Source organism: Pleurodeles waltl, chromosome 1_1, assembly GCF_031143425.1.
Source record: "Pleurodeles waltl isolate 20211129_DDA chromosome 1_1, aPleWal1.hap1.20221129, whole genome shotgun sequence".
NCBI lineage: Eukaryota > Metazoa > Chordata > Amphibia > Caudata > Salamandridae > Pleurodeles > Pleurodeles waltl.
This window is the reverse complement of record NC_090436.1, coordinates 166,381,328-166,401,221: the sequence shown is the minus strand read 5'-3', so window position 1 is coordinate 166,401,221 and position 19,894 is coordinate 166,381,328. Positions and strand designations below refer to the sequence as shown.

At 43.4% G+C, this 19,894-nt stretch overlaps 1 long non-coding RNA gene across 1 annotated transcript in view; it reads right to left on the bottom strand.

Annotated features, from left to right (window-relative positions):
• Positions 1–8,645: 8,645 nt before the first annotated feature.
• The window catches only part of LOC138281856 (uncharacterized), a 46,368-nt gene continuing 35,119 nt past the window's right edge, over positions 8,646–19,894 (bottom strand). The window contains exons 2-3 of the long non-coding RNA XR_011200907.1: positions 16,269–16,626; positions 8,646–8,774 (exon numbers count right to left, since the gene is read on the bottom strand). This is a non-coding gene — a long non-coding RNA (uncharacterized lncRNA). The remainder of the gene's footprint in view (positions 8,775–16,268; positions 16,627–19,894) is intronic.

The following is a 19,894-nucleotide window of genomic DNA, read 5'->3' as shown; positions in this document are numbered from 1 at the left end:
TGTGGTTTCAGAATCATGCGAAAGGTAGAGGTCATGTTGGAAATGGGAATGGGAATCGTTGTGTCAATTCGAGCATTGTAGTTACTCAAAATGATATACAGTCAATAAAAAGAATATTACCTTGGCATCGGACATTGGAAGTGTGAGTGTCCAATGCAAGGACAGGAAGGTGTCACACAGACGAATGAAAGCAATCCTTTTGAAAACGTGAGAGTTCCAAGAATGAGAGGTCAAAATTTTAATTTCCAAAATAATGTGAATCAAGTGCAAGATCCTCAGCCCATGCAACAGATGCAAATGCCACATTCACAGTAAATGCAACCCCAAGTTCAAATGGTACATAGGTAACAAATTCAGATACCTCAACCCCCAATGGAACAAAAGGAGATGATACTTACTCAGCAGAGCACAGGTCAGACGGTTAACACCAGTAATAACACAATACACCAGTACCCACTACACACTGAGGATTAATCGAATGGTAAGTTGGTGAGTAAGAGTTCAGATGAAGAAGACTGCATATTGGCAGCTTAATTAGAAGTAGATCAAAAGGTCCATATGTGAAGGGAAAGGTAATGGGTCACGCAGTCTCATTCTTAGTAGACACAGAAGCTACACTTTCTACTGCAAGAACTGCAGAAGTCCCTAACGTACCACTCTCAGCGAAAACAGTGCAAATCGTAGGAGTTGTAGATCAGTTTTTTACGAACCTGACTACAGAACCAGTTCCAGTTAAAATTTGAAATTTCAAAGGCTTACACAAGTTTGTAGTTTGTGAGTGGAGACGGTTTCCTTACTAGGCAGGGATTTGCTATGCAAAATGGGATGTTCAATTACCTGTTCAAATGATGGGATTGCCATTCAGACAAATAGTGATGATGACGAGGATCAGCCTGAGATAACTGATTCTAACTCAGTAAATGAAGAGTACCCACTGATCAGTTTCTTTTCAGTACAAGATCTTCCTTCTGACTTATAGGGAACAGTTAAGATGAAAGTGTGGGATTTTTCAGGGAAAGACATTGGTCTAATCAGAGGAGTTGAGCCAGTTAAAGTCCCAGTCAAGCCAAATGCAGTTTCCCCCCAGATTCCTCAATACCACATGATGCAAGACACTAGTGAAGGGATTGCACCTGTAATTGCAGAATTTGGAAAACAAGGTGTTCTAAAAGAAGTATTGAGCAGCCCATGTAACTCTTGTGTCATGGGATTTTGAAACCCCTTTTTGGAAATTTCAGATTGTTCCGGATTTGAGGAAAATTAATGATATTGTGATCAAATGTTGTCCAGTGGTGCCAAATCCAGCAGTGATATTATTTCAGATCCTGTGTGATGCTGAATGGTTTACTGCAGTGGACCTATCACAAGCATTCCTTTCTGTACCCCTTAATGAGGATAGTCAGTTTCTTTTCGGTTTAAAATTTCTTGATCAAGTATATTGTTGGTGCAGAATTCCTCAAGGTTTTTCAGAGTCCCGTCCATTTTTAATCAGATATTGAAGAAGAATATGGAAACACTGGAAATGCATTTCCATCCGACATTGGTTCAGTACATTGATGATTTGTCCGGTGCTTCAATAACGAAGGAAGCACGCAGGCAAGATACTATTGCCTCACTAAACCATTTGGGAAAGAACGGACATAAAGTGTACCCATCAAAATTGCAGTACTGTCAGAAAGAAGTTAAATACTTGGAATATCAGATTGAAAAGGGAGTAAAAAAGATTTCTAGAGAGAGTCACTGCCATACTGCAGATGAATCCCCTAGCTACACAATGGGATGTCAGAATGTTTTTGGGAATGGTGAACTATTGTCGCCAGTGGATAACCAATTTTTCAGTCATTTCCAAACCATTGCAGAAGCTGACCCATAAAGAAGTTACTGACCCCCTAGAGTTACACCAAGCTTGTATGAAACTTTTATTGAGTTGAGTGGAAGTCTGTGCAAAGCTCTGGCTTTGGGAATACCTGACTACACAAAGCCATTCATGTTGTTTTGTCATGAACGTGATGCATGTTCTCTTTCTGTTTTGACACAGGTACATGGTGTTGTAAACTGCCCCGTACCATATTTGTCAGCTACTTTGGACCCAGTTGCAGCAGCTTTGCCTGGCTGTTTGCAAACTGTGGCAGCGATTGTATTGAGTCTCACTCAGAGTGAGAGCATCAATACATGGGATGGGACATCCCTTAACTGTTTTGGTCCCTCACTCCATTGAAGTTTTGCTTACATGGATGAAAACACAGCGTCTCACAAATACAAGATTTACCAGATATGAAACTGTAATTTTAGGTTCCCCAAATGTTACTCTAAAAAGATCTACAGTGCTTAACCCAGCAACTTTGCTTCCAAAAGAAAATGTTTAAATTGACAAATTGAAATATGTCAAACATGACTGGCTGGAAGTAACTGATTAGTGCACTAAACCTAGACCGGACATTTGAGATACCCGATTGGAAGAAAATGACCAAATTATTTTTGTTGATGGTTTCTGTTTGAGAGATAACATGGGAACATTAAAAGCAGGATATACAGTGTGCACAATTTGTGGTATCCTCAAAGCTCCCTGGCTTTGGGGAGTATATTCTGCACAAGCAGCCAAGTTAGTGGCTCTTACTAGAGCATGGCATATTTCTGCACAGCTTACAGTTACCATTTATACAGACAGCCAGTATTGATTTGGAATTGTGCATGACTTTGGCCAGCTATAGTCACAGAGAGGTTTCATGACCTCTTCTGGTTTGCCAGTTAGAAATGGTGAAAGAATTCATGATTTGTTACAAGCTTTACAAATGCCTGAACAGTTTGCTGTGGTGAAATGCAGTGCACACCAGAGATCGCAAGATTTTGTTTCAAAGGGAAATGGATATGCAGATCAAGTGGCAAGGTTTTGTGCATTGAATTGTATATCCTTCACAGACAAATGGGAACTGTTGCCAGAAGAAGAGATTTGTATGAGTTATGCATTCGCTGTTGTTGATACCTGGGAAGATTTAAAGAGCCTGCAAGAAAATGTTGACAAAGAAGAAAAGAAAATGTGGGTTAAAATTAAACGTATCTAAAGGGAAGATGATGTTTGGGTGTCCAGGGAGGGTCAAATAGTCTTGCTGAACTGTTTGCTGACACAAATGGCTAGATATTATCATGGACAAGCACATGTTTGGAGGGGTGCAATGATTTGAACATTCAAGCAGTCATGGTTTGATCCAAAGTTTAGACAGGTTGCCAAAGCAGTTTGCCACCGCTGTATCATCTGTCAACAGATGAATGTGGGTAAAAGAACAGTTGTTAACATGAGTCACATTGGAAGAGCTGGAGGTCCATTCAGCAGAATGCAAATGAATTTCATTGAAATGCCTGTGTGTGAAGGACTGAGATACGTTGGTGATTGTTTACATTTTTAGTCACTGGACTGAAGCATACCCCACATGTAGGAATGACAACATTACCGTAGCAAAATTGTTGCTTAGGGAGCTGATACCACATTTTGGTTTTCCAGGTCTCTTTAGACTCAGATAGAGGAAGTCACTTCAACAACGAAGTAATTCAACTACTATGTTCAGCCTTAAAGATTGAGCAGAAGCTGCACTGTAGCTATCATCCTGAAGCCTCAGGACTCGTAGAACAAATGAATGGTACTTTGAAATCACTACTTGCAAAGATGTGTGCGTCTACGAATCTGAAATGGCCAGATGCACTACAGTTAGTCCTGATGAGCATGATAAATACACTCGAAAGGAAAACTGGACTGTTGCTGTATGAAATCATCATGGGCAGAGCAATGAGGTTGCCAACGGTTCATGCCAAAGCTCTTGTGAACATAGCAGATGATATGGTGTTGGATTACTGCAAGGGTCTGGCTGATATGGTTAGTTCTTTTTCTCATCAGGTAGAAGCCAGAACTGTGCTGCCATCCCAGGATGCGAGTCACAACCTGAGAGCTGGAGACTGGGTTGTGATCTGAAACACGTGAGGAAGACTTGTTTGGAGCCTCTGTGGAAGGGTCCCCACCAAGTAGTACTAGTTACTACCACTGCTGTGAAGTGTGCAGGAGTTCCAAACTTGGTACATGCCAGTCATACTTGGAAAGTACCCTGTCCTTTTGACAATGAAGAAGAGTTGTTGAGAGTACCAACAACATCCAGACAAACTCCAGAAGTGGAGAAGGAAACTGGAGAATCAGAAACCAACTCTGAGCAGAAAGAGGAGAATCCAGATACCTCTGTAAGAGATGAGACAGAGGACTTACAGGAAATTGACATTGAACCAGTCTCAACTGAGGCAGCAGGAGTGTCTAATCAGAGGGCTCTCCCAGAAGCAGACAATTTGAAAAGACAGACAGAGCAGCCCACCGACCCAGTGGAAGGGGTTGAATCAGACCCTACAGAATCAGTTGCAGTTACTTCAAGTCAAAATCCTGCAGAGCAAGGAGAAGTTGCAAGTCTAGCACTGAAAAGAGCATTGACAAAGGAAACACTGAAAGAAGACAAGTGGCCAAGATTACATGCTAAGAAAAAAGAATCAGTCACATTATTAACAATTGAAGAAGTAGACACAACAAGAAGAGAAGATTTGACAGATGGAGAATTAAGTGGAGATCGAACGCTGCAAATCAAAGATATTCAGGACCTGAATGGGCGTATGCAACAACTAGTGAGTGGCAAAGTGAATTTTTGTCATTTTGTTCTGATCGTGAAGTTCCAGGTCAATACTTTGGCATGTGAAGTTGGTCCATGAACTGAACACGGAGACAAGATTCTGTGAAACTGAGAAAAGAAAGGGCCGTTAAAGATATTCTGAAAAGACTTTGAAATAAACTGATTTGACAAGCTGCTGAGCCGATTTTTGACCATAGTTACTGATTGTTGACAAAAGCTCTGAAGAAGATACTGAAAATTATAAAAACTGCAAAGAAGAAGATTTTGAAGATTTCTGCTGCATAGTTGTCATTTTTCTCTTCTACTTTCTGATTCTTTACAGATGATGGATAATCGCAACAAGCAGGTTATGAACAGTAGGTGCTGTAGATATATAAGTATTGGCTTAGCAACTGTATGTATGATAGTATTTTTGCTATTGATTGTGAGCATGAGCTTTCGCAATAAAGCTGAAACTAATCACACCTTCTGTTGAAAGTCCTACACTTACATAATTAGATACGTTTAAGCAGGATGACAGATAATTGCAGTTAAATACTTAAATAACTCACAAGGAGATCTTTCCTCCAATGTTTTCTATCGCTTGCTGTATGAATATGTTGAGACAATGAATGTGAGAGAATCTTATTTTTGCACGCAAATTCCTTTATCAGTAGAAGAAGGAATAACTTATCACAGCTTGCCACTAACATATGGAATTAGTTGCAGTCTTTTATTAATAAGGCTTTATAACCAAGAATACATACAGTATTTCTACTCAAATCATGATTTAGTGTTTTCTTTTATTCCTAATATCAAATACTTGAGTAGTGTAGCTAGAGAAGAGAATATAGAATTAGTGAGAGGTTTCTTTGAACCCACACAAAAATTTGGCAGAGCTTACACGCACAGGAATAACCTCACATGCTTGCTTATACCAGTAGAAAAGAGTTTTCTAGATAAACTGATGACAGGAGAAAGGCACTGAAAGAGATAATAGATAAAGGGTTAGTGAAAAGGAAAGTTAGAAATGACCATGCATTTAGTGAAACTAAAACCCAAGGTAAATTAGCTTTAGATGTGCAACATGTAGGAAAGCTTTGTATATACAAAACACAATCCAAGACTGACACGTTATTTGTGGCAACGAGTGAATGCAGACAAGTGTTTCTTTTTCAGGGTAAATGTTATTTTATGATAAATGGACAAGACCCAGCGGTTCCTGGGGTTTACTATATCTGTGGACAAAATGCCTTTTACCATCTTCCAAGAGGATGGTATGGCACATGTTATTTGGGAATTGTTTTCCCAAAGATTTATCAGCTTGAGAAACTAAATGAATTACACCTTGCTAGACCAAAGAGAGAGTCTTACTCTTGCATATCTGGAGACATATTTGGAGTGATTATTCCCTCAGTGGGAGTTATCCTAAATTCCTTGAAAATTCGAAGTTATCTACTATTGTGGCTAACATGTTGACTAGTTTTTTTGGAGCCATGGTCTTAATGGATACTGAAATGGCTGTGGGTACGTTCTATGACTCTTCAGAACCACCCTGCGTTAGACATCCTTTTAGCAAAGGAGGGCGGAGTCTGTAAAATGCTGAAGTCGCAACATTTTTGCACGTATATACCTGATAACAGCAGAGAAACTAAAAGCTTTAATAATTATCTGACTAACATTAACTCTGACTTTTTAAAAGAACCAAGGGTTTGGGAGAAGGTTGGCAAAGGTTTTTCTTCTGTGCGAAATTGGCTAGGGAAAAGTATAATTGGGAAAATATTACAGTCAATGTTGATTATTGTAATTTGTATCATTTTCTTAATGGGAGCTTACAAATTATACACTATAATCAAAAGACAGAGAATGAAAAATGATCAGATTAAATTGTAAAAGTTGAGAAGCATATCTTTTGATGAAAATTAGAGGAGAGAAAGGGGGTTATTACAACTTTGGAGGAGGTGTTAATCCGTCCCAAAAGTGACGGTAAAGTGACGGATATACCACCAGCCGTATTACGAGTTCCATAGGATATAATGGACTCGTAATACGGCTGGTGGTATATCCGTCACTTTACCGTCACTTTTGGGACGGATTAACACCTCCTCCAAAGTTGTAATAACCCCCAAAATGTCAGATGTTATGAAGAATCAAAATTTTAGATTAACAAAAATATGGGTTATGTAGGGCGTGAGAACACATTTAGTCATCAGAAGAGGGATTGTGAAAGCTGAATTTATTAATAATAAATCTGTATTGATTAGTAGCTAAGAATTGCCATGAATTGTGCTAATAAAGAGAAATCAAGTGTTTGGACAATGTGCCCAACTATATGGCCACCATGACGTGTACGACATTAATACAAAAATTATATTAACTGATTTGAAATACTATGCACATATAGAATTAAATGTATTAACGGACCATACTAACGTGTTAATGAAATGTATTTGCTTAAATTTATTAGGCATAGAGTAATTGTGAAATTATGGGCCAAATTGACAAAGCCTCATGTTAAGCTTCATGGCATAAATAAATGTTTGTAAATGATTTGTCTTAAGCAAGAATTATCGCTTGTTCTTTGTTCACACAGTGTTGACCAACTATAGTAACGTTGCAACGTTAAACTAGATGATGTCTTAAACTTTCTTGTGAGACCTGTCTGCTGTAATACGATGTACTAGCTACTGTTACATTTGTATATTTTGTGCGTGAGAAGCTAACGTTCACAGGACCTGACAATGGCTTCACTGACGGGAGTTATGAATTACAACTAAAAGTTACCTGATGAAAAATGGTGACAAGAACAGGAGAAGAGGAGCTAATCATTGATGTGTGAAAGACTGTCTAATTATATCACAGATTTAAGAAATAATGTTTATTGGTTCTACTATGAACATTCAATATTCTGATGAAGGACGACTCAAGAAATTACTTTACGGATTTAACTTATTTTGGCTACACACTTTCAAGGAGCAGGAGAGTTCCAGCCCAGTTCCTGATGCCCTTTCTTCCTAGCTTTAGTCTCATTGAGTAGCTATTATTGATTGTTAATACTATTAATGCTGTTTCCTTAGTTTGATGCCCCTTCTAAGTTGGTTCAGTTAACTTAGAGCCCAATCATGGCAGAGCCAATCCCCTTCCCTTCCCCCCGCCAATGCTGACCAGACTGATGTCCAACTGACGAAGAAGTCTCTGCTTGCTGATCTATTCAGGAGAGGTATAGCTAAATGAAAATGTACTTGCTAGAGATTTTTGATCTGGTACCAACCATTATTTTTATTAGGGTCATAGCCAGATGCTTTCCAAATTGACTTTTGTCTAATTTTCTTTTGCATGAAAGCCAAACATCCCATTCGAATTAGAAGTTAGTAAGCACACCCATGTTCAACAAAGGTTATTACAAAGGATTGGTTTTATTTACCTGTAAATGTCTACATCCATGCCATTTCTACTGTTCAGTTATTATTATTATTTTGTAAGGTAACTCTAGAATGTTTAATGCTAAATGCGTTGGTTAGCTTGAGGTTTTTCCACCGTTTTGGTCAACCTGTGTTGTTCATCTATGTTTATCAGATGGTGTTGAGATTGCTTTACGTGATATTAGCATTGTTAATCTAGGGAAATGAACTTCCTAACTTTTACTAAAAGGTGTGATTATTCATGGTCACAGGGACCATGGTGTGTAAAGTTTACTGACTCAAAGTTTCTGATAAGTATTTGTCATACTAAGTTGTGTTCCTGTTAGCTGGATCATGAGAAAATGTGATATCCATGGTGGAACACTCTTAGCAGAGTCAAAAGGTCCATCGAAACTCTAACGCAACCCCCTCAAAATTACCAGAGACCAAATAAGGCCAGGCACGCTCACAATGTTGAGTGCTGAATCCTCCATCAGTTGCATACTTTGTGGAACAAAATTACTCCACGGAAGACATCAAATGGCAAGTCATAGAAATGGCATGTGTCATCTCTGAGTCGTCAATAAAGGGAACACAAACATATTGGTGTCGCTTGATATATTTATTAGTGATGTCTAAGTTCATATTAACAGAAACAGTCTACACTAATGGAAGTTCTCCTCTTCTTTTCAGGTTCCTGATTCAGAGACTGGATGGAGGTTGTCCTGCTGAGGATCTTGGAAAGAGATAAAAAGGAGTAGGTAAGTGTTAGAAATGGGGTCTTTGGTTGACAGTCAGGTTACCCCCTGTTCAAGCAAGGACCCTCACTCTAGTTAGGATAAAAGAGAATCACCCTCAGCTAACCCCTGCTTACCCCCTTGGTAGCTTGGCAGAGCAGTAGGCTTAACCTCAGAGTGCTAGGTGTAAAGTATTTGTACCAACACACACAGTAACTTAATGAAAACACTACAAAATGACACAACACCAGTTTAGAAAAATAGGAAATATTTATCTAGACAAAACAAGACCAAAACGACAAAAATCCAACATACACAAGTCAAGTTATGATTTTTTAAAGGTTTAAAATAAAAAGAGTCTTTAGGTAGTTGTAACACCACACTAGCGCTGCTAGCGTGAAAATGTACCTGGTTTGCGTCAAAAATAACCCCGCACGGGCGGTGTGCGTCGAAAGTAACCCTGCACGGCTGTGTGCGTCGAAAACAACTCGGCACGGCGGTGCGTGTTGAAAAAGCCAGCCACACGACGATCCGAAAGTCCCGCGGCGCAGGGCGCGATCTCTCAGCCTCCGTCAGCGATGCTGCGCGTCGTTTCTCCTGCTCCGGGCGTCGGTTTTTCGGTCGCGTTTCCTGCGGCGTCGTTTCTCAGCTGCGGAACCGGCGTCGCGTCGTTTTCTCAGCCGCGATCGGATTCGCGTCGATCTTTTCTCCGCACGGCGCTCGGTGCGTGTATTTTTGTCCTTAGGCTGCCAGCCTCTCCTTTCAGGGTCCCAGGAACTGGAAGGGCACCACAGAGCAGAGTAGGGGTCTCTCCAGAGACTCCAGGTGCTGGCAGGAAGAAGTCTTTGCTATCCCTGAGACTTCAATAACAGGAGGCAAGCTCTACATCAAGCCCTTGGAGATTTCTTCTTCAAGATGGAAGGCACACAAAGTCCAGTCTTTGCCCTCTTACTCAGGCAGAAGCAGCACTGCAGGAAAGCTCCACAAAGCACAGTCACAGGCAGGGCAGCACTTGTTCCTCAGCGATCAGCTCTTCTCCAGGCAGAGGTTCCCCTTGATTCCAGAAGTGTTTCTAAAGTTTGTAAGTTTGGGTGCCCTTCTTATACCCATTTTAGTCTTTGAAGTCACCTTCCTTCAAAGGGGACTCACACCTTCTTGTGAAATCCTGCCTTGCCCAGGCAAGGCCTCAGACACACACCAGGGGGCTGGAGACAGCATTGTCAGAGGCAGGCACAGTCCTTTCAGATGAGAGTGACCACTCCACCCCTCCCTCCTAGCAGAGATGGCTAATCAGGAAATGCAGATCACACCCCAGCTCCCTTTGTGTCACTGTCTGGTGTGAGGTGAAAAACAACCCAACTGTCAAACTGACCCAGACAGGGAATCCACAAACAAGGCAGAGTCACAGAATGGTTTAAGCAAGAAAATGCTCACTTTCTAAAAGTGGCATTTCCAAACGCACAATCTTAAAATCAACTTTACTAAAAGATGTATTTTTAAATTGTGAGTTCAGGGATCCCAAACTCCACATGTCCATCTACTCTCTAGGGGAATCTACACTTTAATCATCTTTAAAGGTAGCCCCCATATTATCCTATGAGAGAGAGACAGACCTTGCAACAGTGAAAACGAAATTGGCAGTATTTCACTGTCAGGACATATAAACCACATTACTATATGTCCTACCTTATCCATACACTGCACCCTGCCCTTGGGGCTACCTAGGGCCTACCTTAGGGGTGCCTTACATGTCAGAAAAGGGAAGGTTTAGGCCTGGCAAGTGGGTACACTTGCCAAGTCGAATTTACAGTGTAAGAATACACACACAGACACTGCAGTGGCAGGTCTGAGACATGATTACAGAGCTACTTATGTGGGTGGCACAACCAGTGCTGCAGGCCCACTAGTAGCATTTGATTTACAGGCCCTGGCACCTCTAGTGCACCTTACTAGGGACTTACTAGTAAATCAAATATGCCAATCATGGATAAACCACTTACATACAATTTAAACAGGAGAGCATATGCACTTTAGCACTGGTTAGCAGTGGTAAAGTGCTCAGAGTTGAAAAGCCAACAGCAACATGTCAGAAAAAAATAGGAGGCAGGAGGCGAAAAAGACTGGGGATGACCCTGCATAAGCAAAAGTCCAACACGACCCCCTACCAGCCTAAAGCCAGGGGAGAACAATCAATACCTTGATGTACTTCCCTGATTGGGGCGATAGAACAGGGACCCAGGCCCACAACAGCAGGGGCATGTTCCAGTTCTACGCCTTCCTGACTCCAGTTGGATCCCTCTGTCCATACTCTCAGGGCCCACTAAGCTAACCCATGGGGAACCCTTCTCCACATCTACAGACACCATCTGTGCAACACCTAACTTTACTTTGCTCACAGATGTATTGCAATGGGCAGATAGTACCACCAGGGCCAACACAGTGGTGTTGCCCACTCCACCCCCGGGGTGTGACTCTCGTCCTCCCCCCCCCAGGGGCAACTCTGTCCACCAGGACAGCAAGCCACAGTGGCCCCAGACAACTGTCAGGGATGAGAGCCCGACCTCAGGCCTCTCTAACCACTGTGACTGTGGAGAGTGGGGGGTGGTAGCCCCGGGTGCCTGGCACCCTTTGACCACTCTCTCTTCCACCAGGTCAGGGATGACAACCTGACCCTGGTCCTCCCCTCTGGGGCTCTGTACCCTCCCTGCAGAAGCGGCACCCCCAGAGTCCAAAACTGTCAGGGTGCTTGTAGAAGCAGTCCTGCACAATTCTTCCATCAGTGCAGGGATGTTAACCTGCAACTGATCCTCCAACCTGGGGTCTGTACCTTCAGGTTGGACCAGGGCCAGGGGTGAGGCTTCCCTCCCCCTGCCCTCTCTTCTGGGGTCCTGAACCACCCAACTAGGAGCGACCCCCCCAGAAGACAACATGGTAGGGGCACTGTTAGCAGTAGCCCCTTCCTCCAGGTCAGGGGGGACACCCTTAACCTGGCCTCCCAATCCAGGGTCTGTACCCACAGACTGGATCACTGCCTGGCAAACCAGGACTTCCTGGGGGGCATACCTACCCCCTACCAGGTCAGAGTTTACCCTCTGAACCTGGTCATCCAACCCAGGGTCACCACCCTGCGGTTGAACCACTGCCTGGCACACCAGGACTTCCTTGGGAGCACACTTACCCCCCATCAGGTCAGAGTTTACCCCCTGAACCTGATCATTCAACCCAGAGTCACCACCCTGCGGTTGAACCATTGCCTGGCACACCAGGACTTCCAGGGGGGCACACGTACCCCCCTCAAGGGACACACTGTCCCGAAGGGCCAAACAAGAGTCTGGCTGGCGCAGGTCTCCTGACCTCTGCCCATCTGACAGAGTCTGGATTCCCCCCAACCCAGAAATGGTCTTACCAAGGTCATTCATGGGGGGCTCTGCTCTCAGAGCTGACCCCTGACCCTCCAGGTTCTCCACTGGGGTCCGCAACCCCCTCTCAACCCTCTGTCTGGACTTCTGCAGCCCCTCACTAGGAGTGGTACTGCCAGACACCAGAACTGGTGGGACGCTGGCTACAGCCGCCCCCCCAAGTTCTCCTGACACTGTGGGGTCTCCCTCAACAGATGGCCCTATGGTACAGGCTAGGCTCCCCTCCTGGGGTTCCCGCAGGGAACCCTCCAGGACCTGGGACCGGATCTCGGGCACCTTGGGCCTCAACCCATCCCCATTCCCTCTCCTCTGAGACTGGACATGGGGTCCCTCACCCATCCCACTACACTGGGACCTACCTGGGACACTACAATCCTTCCCTACCTCACCTGGTTGGGAACTACCTAGACCACTCCTCTCAGGAGCACCCCCAAATGCCTCTTCAGACTCTCTGGTACTCACCCAGAAGTCTGCCTCCATTGTAAGCTCCCTGGGGTCAGAGAACTCACACTCCACCTGGTGTTGGCATAGCTCTGGAAAATAAGGACTAGACATATGCTCTCCAGCAATTACATCACTCAGCCCCTCACATGAATTAACCAAAGTACCCTTCACCCAACCATCCAGTGACTCTGCTTTGAAAAAGCACCCCACATCACCCTCCTGAGACTGGTGAGACAGTACCTGACTGTCCCTGACACTCAACCCACACTCTTCTGGGATGTTTTCACACTCCATAACCAGGACTTCTACCTGGGGGGAACCCCTCTCCCTGTCACTCTCACTTAGAGTCAGTAGAGTGTCCCTCCCACCAGTAGGAATATGACTCCCCATGCCAGTTCCCCAATCCACCTCAGGGACCCTGTGCATCACTGGAGCTACCTCATACCCCTGAACCTCCTGGCGTGTGTTAACTCCCTCCTTCAAGTAGGGCACCACATCTCTGGGCATGTGCACTGCTTCAGCAGTACTGGATACAAGATTTTTGCTGCCACCATCTGAACTGGACTCAGCCCTCATGGCCTCCAGCTTCAGCTCTTCACAGCTCAGCTCTTGAGCTGCAATCCTTTCTTTTTCTAGGACTAAGGCTCTCTCCTCCTCAGCCCTCTCAAGCTCTGCATCTAGCTCTTCCAGACTCCGGATTCGAGCTAGGAGCCACTCATCTCTTTCTGTTTCCTCCTCCTCAGAGTAGTTATCCTCCTCCTCAGAGTAGTTATCCTCCTCAGACTCATTTGGTGGTGTTGCCTGACAACGTTTCAATTCATACTGAAACAGGGCTGACTCAAGATCCTCCCTTCTGGATTTCCTGTTCACAGCCAGTCCCCTTTCCATGCAGAATGCTTTAAGCTGCCACTTTTTATACATAAATAGGTGCCAGAAATTGACTTCCATTCTGCAAAGGCTTCACAACCCAAAAACAAAGTCCAAAAATATTATCAATACTTCCAGGAGGACATCAGAGAACAAAAAGCAGAATCACAAGACAAGTAGTATGTGGTCACGTAGTGGTCTGAGATCAAAACAGTAGTGTACACTTAATTACTGTATGTCAAGTACAAATACAAGTCCAATCCCACCGCTGCCACCAATGTTAGAAATGGGGTCTTTGGTTGACAGTCAGGTTACCCCCTGTTCAAGCAAGGACCCTCACTCTAGTTAGGATAAAAGAGAATCACCCTCAGCTAACCCCTGCTTACCCCCTTGGTAGCTTGGCAGAGCAGTAGGCTTAACCTCAGAGTGCTAGGTGTAAAGTATTTGTACCAACACACACAGTAACTTAATGAAAACACTACAAAATGACACAACACCAGTTTAGAAAAATAGGAAATATTTATCTAGACAAAACAAGACCAAAACGACAAAAATCCAACATACACAAGTCAAGTTATGATTTTTTAAAGGTTTAAAATAAAAAGAGTCTTTAGGTAGTTGTAACACCACACTAGCGCTGCTAGCGTGAAAATGTACCTGGTTTGCGTCAAAAATAACCCCGCACGGGCGGTGTGCGTCGAAAGTAACCCTGCACGGCTGTGTGCGTCGAAAACAACTCGGCACGGCGGTGCGTGTTGAAAAAGCCAGCCACACGACGATCCGAAAGTCCCGCGGCGCAGGGCGCGATCTCTCAGCCTCCGTCAGCGATGCTGCGCGTCGTTTCTCCTGCTCCGGGCGTCGGTTTTTCGGTCGCGTTTCCTGCGGCGTCGTTTCTCAGCTGCGGAACCGGCGTCGCGTCGTTTTCTCAGCCGCGATCGGATTCGCGTCGATCTTTTCTCCGCACGGCGCTCGGTGCGTGTATTTTTGTCCTTAGGCTGCCAGCCTCTCCTTTCAGGGTCCCAGGAACTGGAAGGGCACCACAGAGCAGAGTAGGGGTCTCTCCAGAGACTCCAGGTGCTGGCAGGAAGAAGTCTTTGCTATCCCTGAGACTTCAATAACAGGAGGCAAGCTCTACATCAAGCCCTTGGAGATTTCTTCTTCAAGATGGAAGGCACACAAAGTCCAGTCTTTGCCCTCTTACTCAGGCAGAAGCAGCACTGCAGGAAAGCTCCACAAAGCACAGTCACAGGCAGGGCAGCACTTGTTCCTCAGCGATCAGCTCTTCTCCAGGCAGAGGTTCCCCTTGATTCCAGAAGTGTTTCTAAAGTTTGTAAGTTTGGGTGCCCTTCTTATACCCATTTTAGTCTTTGAAGTCACCTTCCTTCAAAGGGGACTCACACCTTCTTGTGAAATCCTGCCTTGCCCAGGCAAGGCCTCAGACACACACCAGGGGGCTGGAGACAGCATTGTCAGAGGCAGGCACAGTCCTTTCAGATGAGAGTGACCACTCCACCCCTCCCTCCTAGCAGAGATGGCTAATCAGGAAATGCAGATCACACCCCAGCTCCCTTTGTGTCACTGTCTGGTGTGAGGTGAAAAACAACCCAACTGTCAAACTGACCCAGACAGGGAATCCACAAACAAGGCAGAGTCACAGAATGGTTTAAGCAAGAAAATGCTCACTTTCTAAAAGTGGCATTTCCAAACGCACAATCTTAAAATCAACTTTACTAAAAGATGTATTTTTAAATTGTGAGTCCAGGGATCCCAAACTCCACATGTCCATCTACTCTCTAGGGGAATCTACACTTTAATCATCTTTAAAGGTAGCCCCCATATTATCCTATGAGAGAGAGACAGACCTTGCAACAGTGAAAACGAAATTGGCAGTATTTCACTGTCAGGACATATAAACCACATTACTATATGTCCTACCTTATCCATACACTGCACCCTGCCCTTGGGGCTACCTAGGGCCTACCTTAGGGGTGCCTTACATGTCAGAAAAGGGAAGGTTTAGGCCTGGCAAGTGGGTACACTTGCCAAGTCGAATTTACAGTGTAAGAATACACACACAGACACTGCAGTGGCAGGTCTGAGACATGATTACAGAGCTACTTATGTGGGTGGCACAACCAGTGCTGCAGGCCCACTAGTAGCATTTGATTTACAGGCCCTGGCACCTCTAGTGCACCTTACTAGGGACTTACTAGTAAATCAAATATGCCAATCATGGATAAACCACTTACATACAATTTAAACAGGAGAGCATATGCACTTTAGCACTGGTTAGCAGTGGTAAAGTGCTCAGAGTTGAAAAGCCAACAGCAACATGTCAGAAAAAAATAGGAGGCAGGAGGCGAAAAAGACTGGGGATGACCCTGCATAAGCAAAAGTCCAACAGTAAGTCACTATCCTTTTGACTTATAAATGTATCCCTCACCATTTTCACCCAGGGATATGTGTGGTTAGGGTCATGAAATTTTAGAGTATACAACAAAAAAATTGTAATAATAGACAAAAACAAAATACAATGCGTCTCTGTCCACTTTATCCAGCGGTAACCTTCAGTTTCAGTTACTGTAGGTTGGTATCACTTAAGGTCATGCAAATGCCTGGGGGTAAATAGCCGCTCTGTCCTTCAAATTAGTACGTGCTTGGCAGGAAAAGAAAGACAAAAACGTTTCAATATTCCCACTAAATAAAAGGGCACTCTGTATACTATCTTCCCCGACGGCCCCACATTAAAACCTTACTACACACCTGGCTGAACGACTTTCCTCCAGCGACGTGGCTGGGATGTCTGGCAGCTCTGTGTGTGACTCCATCTTCCGTTTCCTCAGCTTTCTTCTCCTATGTGTTCGACTTCAGCCCAATGCCCTCTGAGGACTGCCAGTATCTTCCGACACCTCCAGTTACTGCACACCCCTCCCCAACGAGTCTCTTGGTTGCTCCATCTCTGAGTTCAGTATCTTCAGCAGCACTTCCTCATTCGCCCTCGTAACAACGTCCCCATTAGGGGCCATTGAGTTAATACAGACTTCCACTCCAGGGGTCATAGTTGAACTCTGCCATCTTCCTCCTCCACGCAATACTGTTCAAAGTTGGAGAATCTCTGATCCTGTGAGGAGACAAGAGGGATGTCAGTTGGACTGATGGACTAAGAAGGAAAGCATGACACGCAATTGGGTTAGTCCTCAGTCTTCACACAGCATGCCTCCTGGGCACAGGATGTGACTTGACAGGTATTGTGCAAAGACTGAAGTGCAAATGGATCCAAAAATGTAGCTCAATATAAAAGAAGACTTACTGTGATGGAAGAGTGTAAAGGAGTCATTGTTGTATCCATCACACTGACGTCATGAGTATAACATATTTATACAAGAGTGTCTTATTTTTATTATTGCTTTACACTTATTTGTACTGATATATAAATAGCTGTTGCAAACTAATTGCTGATGTTGCACTTCTTCAGTGTCGATTGTCCTGATTTTGTGACTTCACTGTCATTCCTTAATGTTAAGAAACTTTCTAATTTTATAACTAAACATACTGTTCATTGAATCATGTTCTAACAAACAAAAAATAATGTTTTGAGGATACAGAAGCTAAAATGTAGGAGCAATCAATGCCTCAAATCGGTGATCAGCCATTTTTAATTGCTGGCCTTGCGTCCGCTGCAAGGAGGATTCACTGCACAGAGAGTGTGACAATGTCACTGACCTCCCGGCTTGAATAAAACAACTCAGGAACTTTTTAAATAGTTCTCGTACATGCCACTTCGTTCGTGGCTTTCTACCATGCCTTCCACTCGGGAAAGCGCCGGGAGCACTGCTCTTATGGTTCACTTATCCAAAAATCAGGGCTACTTTTTTTTTTTTTTTTTTTTAAGTCCTCCTTACAAGCCACCCAGTTTGTGGCCCTGCGCTACCATGTGCTCCCACATATGACAGCGCTGGCTTACTCTGAGCACGATTGGAACAATCCTTACTAGCAGATCACATCTGGGTGTAACACCATTTTTCCTTATTACATTTTGCAACTCCTAAGCAAATAGCCAATTAATATGTTTTAGCAATATACAAACATTGAAACACTTATTAATATATATCTGATCCTTTCTAAATTGGGTCACCAGCATTGACCCCTGGAGTAAGTACATATAATTGTCCACCTTGGTGTCACTTTGGGTATCACTAACAATATGTGAGGCCTCTTGGCAATTATGGCATTGTACCATTAGCGAGCACTGTCATCTTGTGCATACCACTTACTAGTGTGTTTCAAATTTTATAGATTATCTTTCTGGGCCACAGATGTAAACAAGTGGCTGCATGTACATCCTGAGGCATTTATGCCAGTATTCCTGTCTAGCCCATCAGTCAATCATCATTATTGGTGGCTAACGTTAGCTATTATAATTTCCCACAGAGGTGTTCTTTATTCCCTGCTGTCCTGATGAAACATTCATATTTAGGTCAAAACACCATCAACAACCAATAGCACACAAACCTGAAAGATTGAAAAGATGTAATCAAGCCCTGGGCCTATCTGTGTCTGTACTTTCGCATGGACTGGACTTGTCTGCTTTATATGAACACAAAGTTCCTACACCGCGTGCGTAATTCTCCTTCTCTGCAGTTTCTCTCCTCATTCGGGGCACTATGCACTTTTTTCTCCTCAAAAATACAATTATATGTAATGTGTGTTTAAAACATCCATAGATTAAAAATGCTTGATCTCTATTTCTGCATGGCTTGATTATATACGTCTAAATGTATTGTGTATAGCCATTTTGTTGTAAAATTATTTTATTGTCCAAAATGAGCTACAGATGAATCATTGTTCTCTAAGAAATTGTAGGCATCGCAAATATGCAAAACTCACTGCTAAAACACACTACAATACAATAATATGAGTTGGAGGAGAGATGTGAGTGCACATCTCTGTTTATTGCTCGATTGTTTTCTACCTTTTGATAGCTAAGTCATAACTTTGTTATTGAGTCCACAGCACTAAGTTGTTACTACTATCTGAATTACTTATTACTCTTCAGAGCTCTAATTTATTTTTAGATAATACAGACAGATTTTTACATATAGGAAGTCCACTATCTCACATTCCAAAACAGAATAATTGTGTACTCCATCTATGAAACACACTTTATCAGATGTGCATTGTTTAATCCGTCGCACAAGTATACCTACCTGCTGTTCCCCCAGTGTTTGGCATATGGAGCACAACTGTTTGAAGGAACAACGCACATGCTTCAATGCTATTGGTAAATAGTGCTTCTGGGTATTGTGATTAGGCGTGGGTGGAATGGACAGCTTGATTCTGTGGAATTACATTAAAATTCTGTGAGATTCCACGAATTCCACAAGTGGGCATTTCACACTATTTTTTTTACCCCAAAACGCACCCTTGTGCCCAAAAACAGATGCAAGGATGCATTTTGCATTAAAATAGCACAGCCAAATACCACTCGGCACCCTTACATACTCTGCAGTGATTACTGCAGAGTATGTAAGGGCACCGAGGAGTATGCACTGCTGTACTGGACAGTGATTTTTAACCAGGCCTGCAATAGGGAGCAGTCCCTCTATATTTAAAAAAAACACTGCAGATTAAAAATGTATCCTGCATTAATTTTTAAACATAGAGGGACTGCTCCCTCTTCCATCCCTCTTTAGAAAAAATCTACTGCAGATTAATTCTGCCAGCGGAGCAGCAGAATTAACAAATTCTTTCAATTCTGCCTGCAAAATTAAACATTACGTCCAGGCCTAATGGTGGTGCACTCTGAGGTGCTTCCATCTTTCACTCATTCGTCTGCGGAGCTACCTGAAAAGGGTGGTGCTTTAAAGATAACATATTTCAGTATGTTCTATAACATGAACAGGTTGGTCTCATTCTTAGGTTGAGCATAGCCGCGCGCAAGCGCTGCTTTTCTGACGTGTTGTTATCTAATTGGGCTTTTAAACACGTCCATCACTATCGCTCGTTCATGGGCTTGCCCTTCAAACTCCTTTGTTATCATTGGTAAATGCTTTACATTTGTCCCTCTTTAGTGCGGTTTGGTTACCTCCTGGGACATCGACCCAGTTACATGGCTAATTGCACTTTTGCCGATATGTTTGACTCTGAGTGAACTTTTTTCCTTTTGTGTCTCTCCTTCACACTCATGCTCATGGTGACCATCGGCGCACCTATGTGAAACTCTTTTACTTTTCATTTTCAATTAATGTGGCAAGAAAAGTCTGGTTAGGAGATTACATCGTTAATAGCTCTAACTTCAGTAAATGCGAGACCCATTGCATTGCAAATGCTTGTTTGTAATTTATTCCTCTGCACAGACTTTCCTCCCCTCCTTAATCAGGGTGAAGATC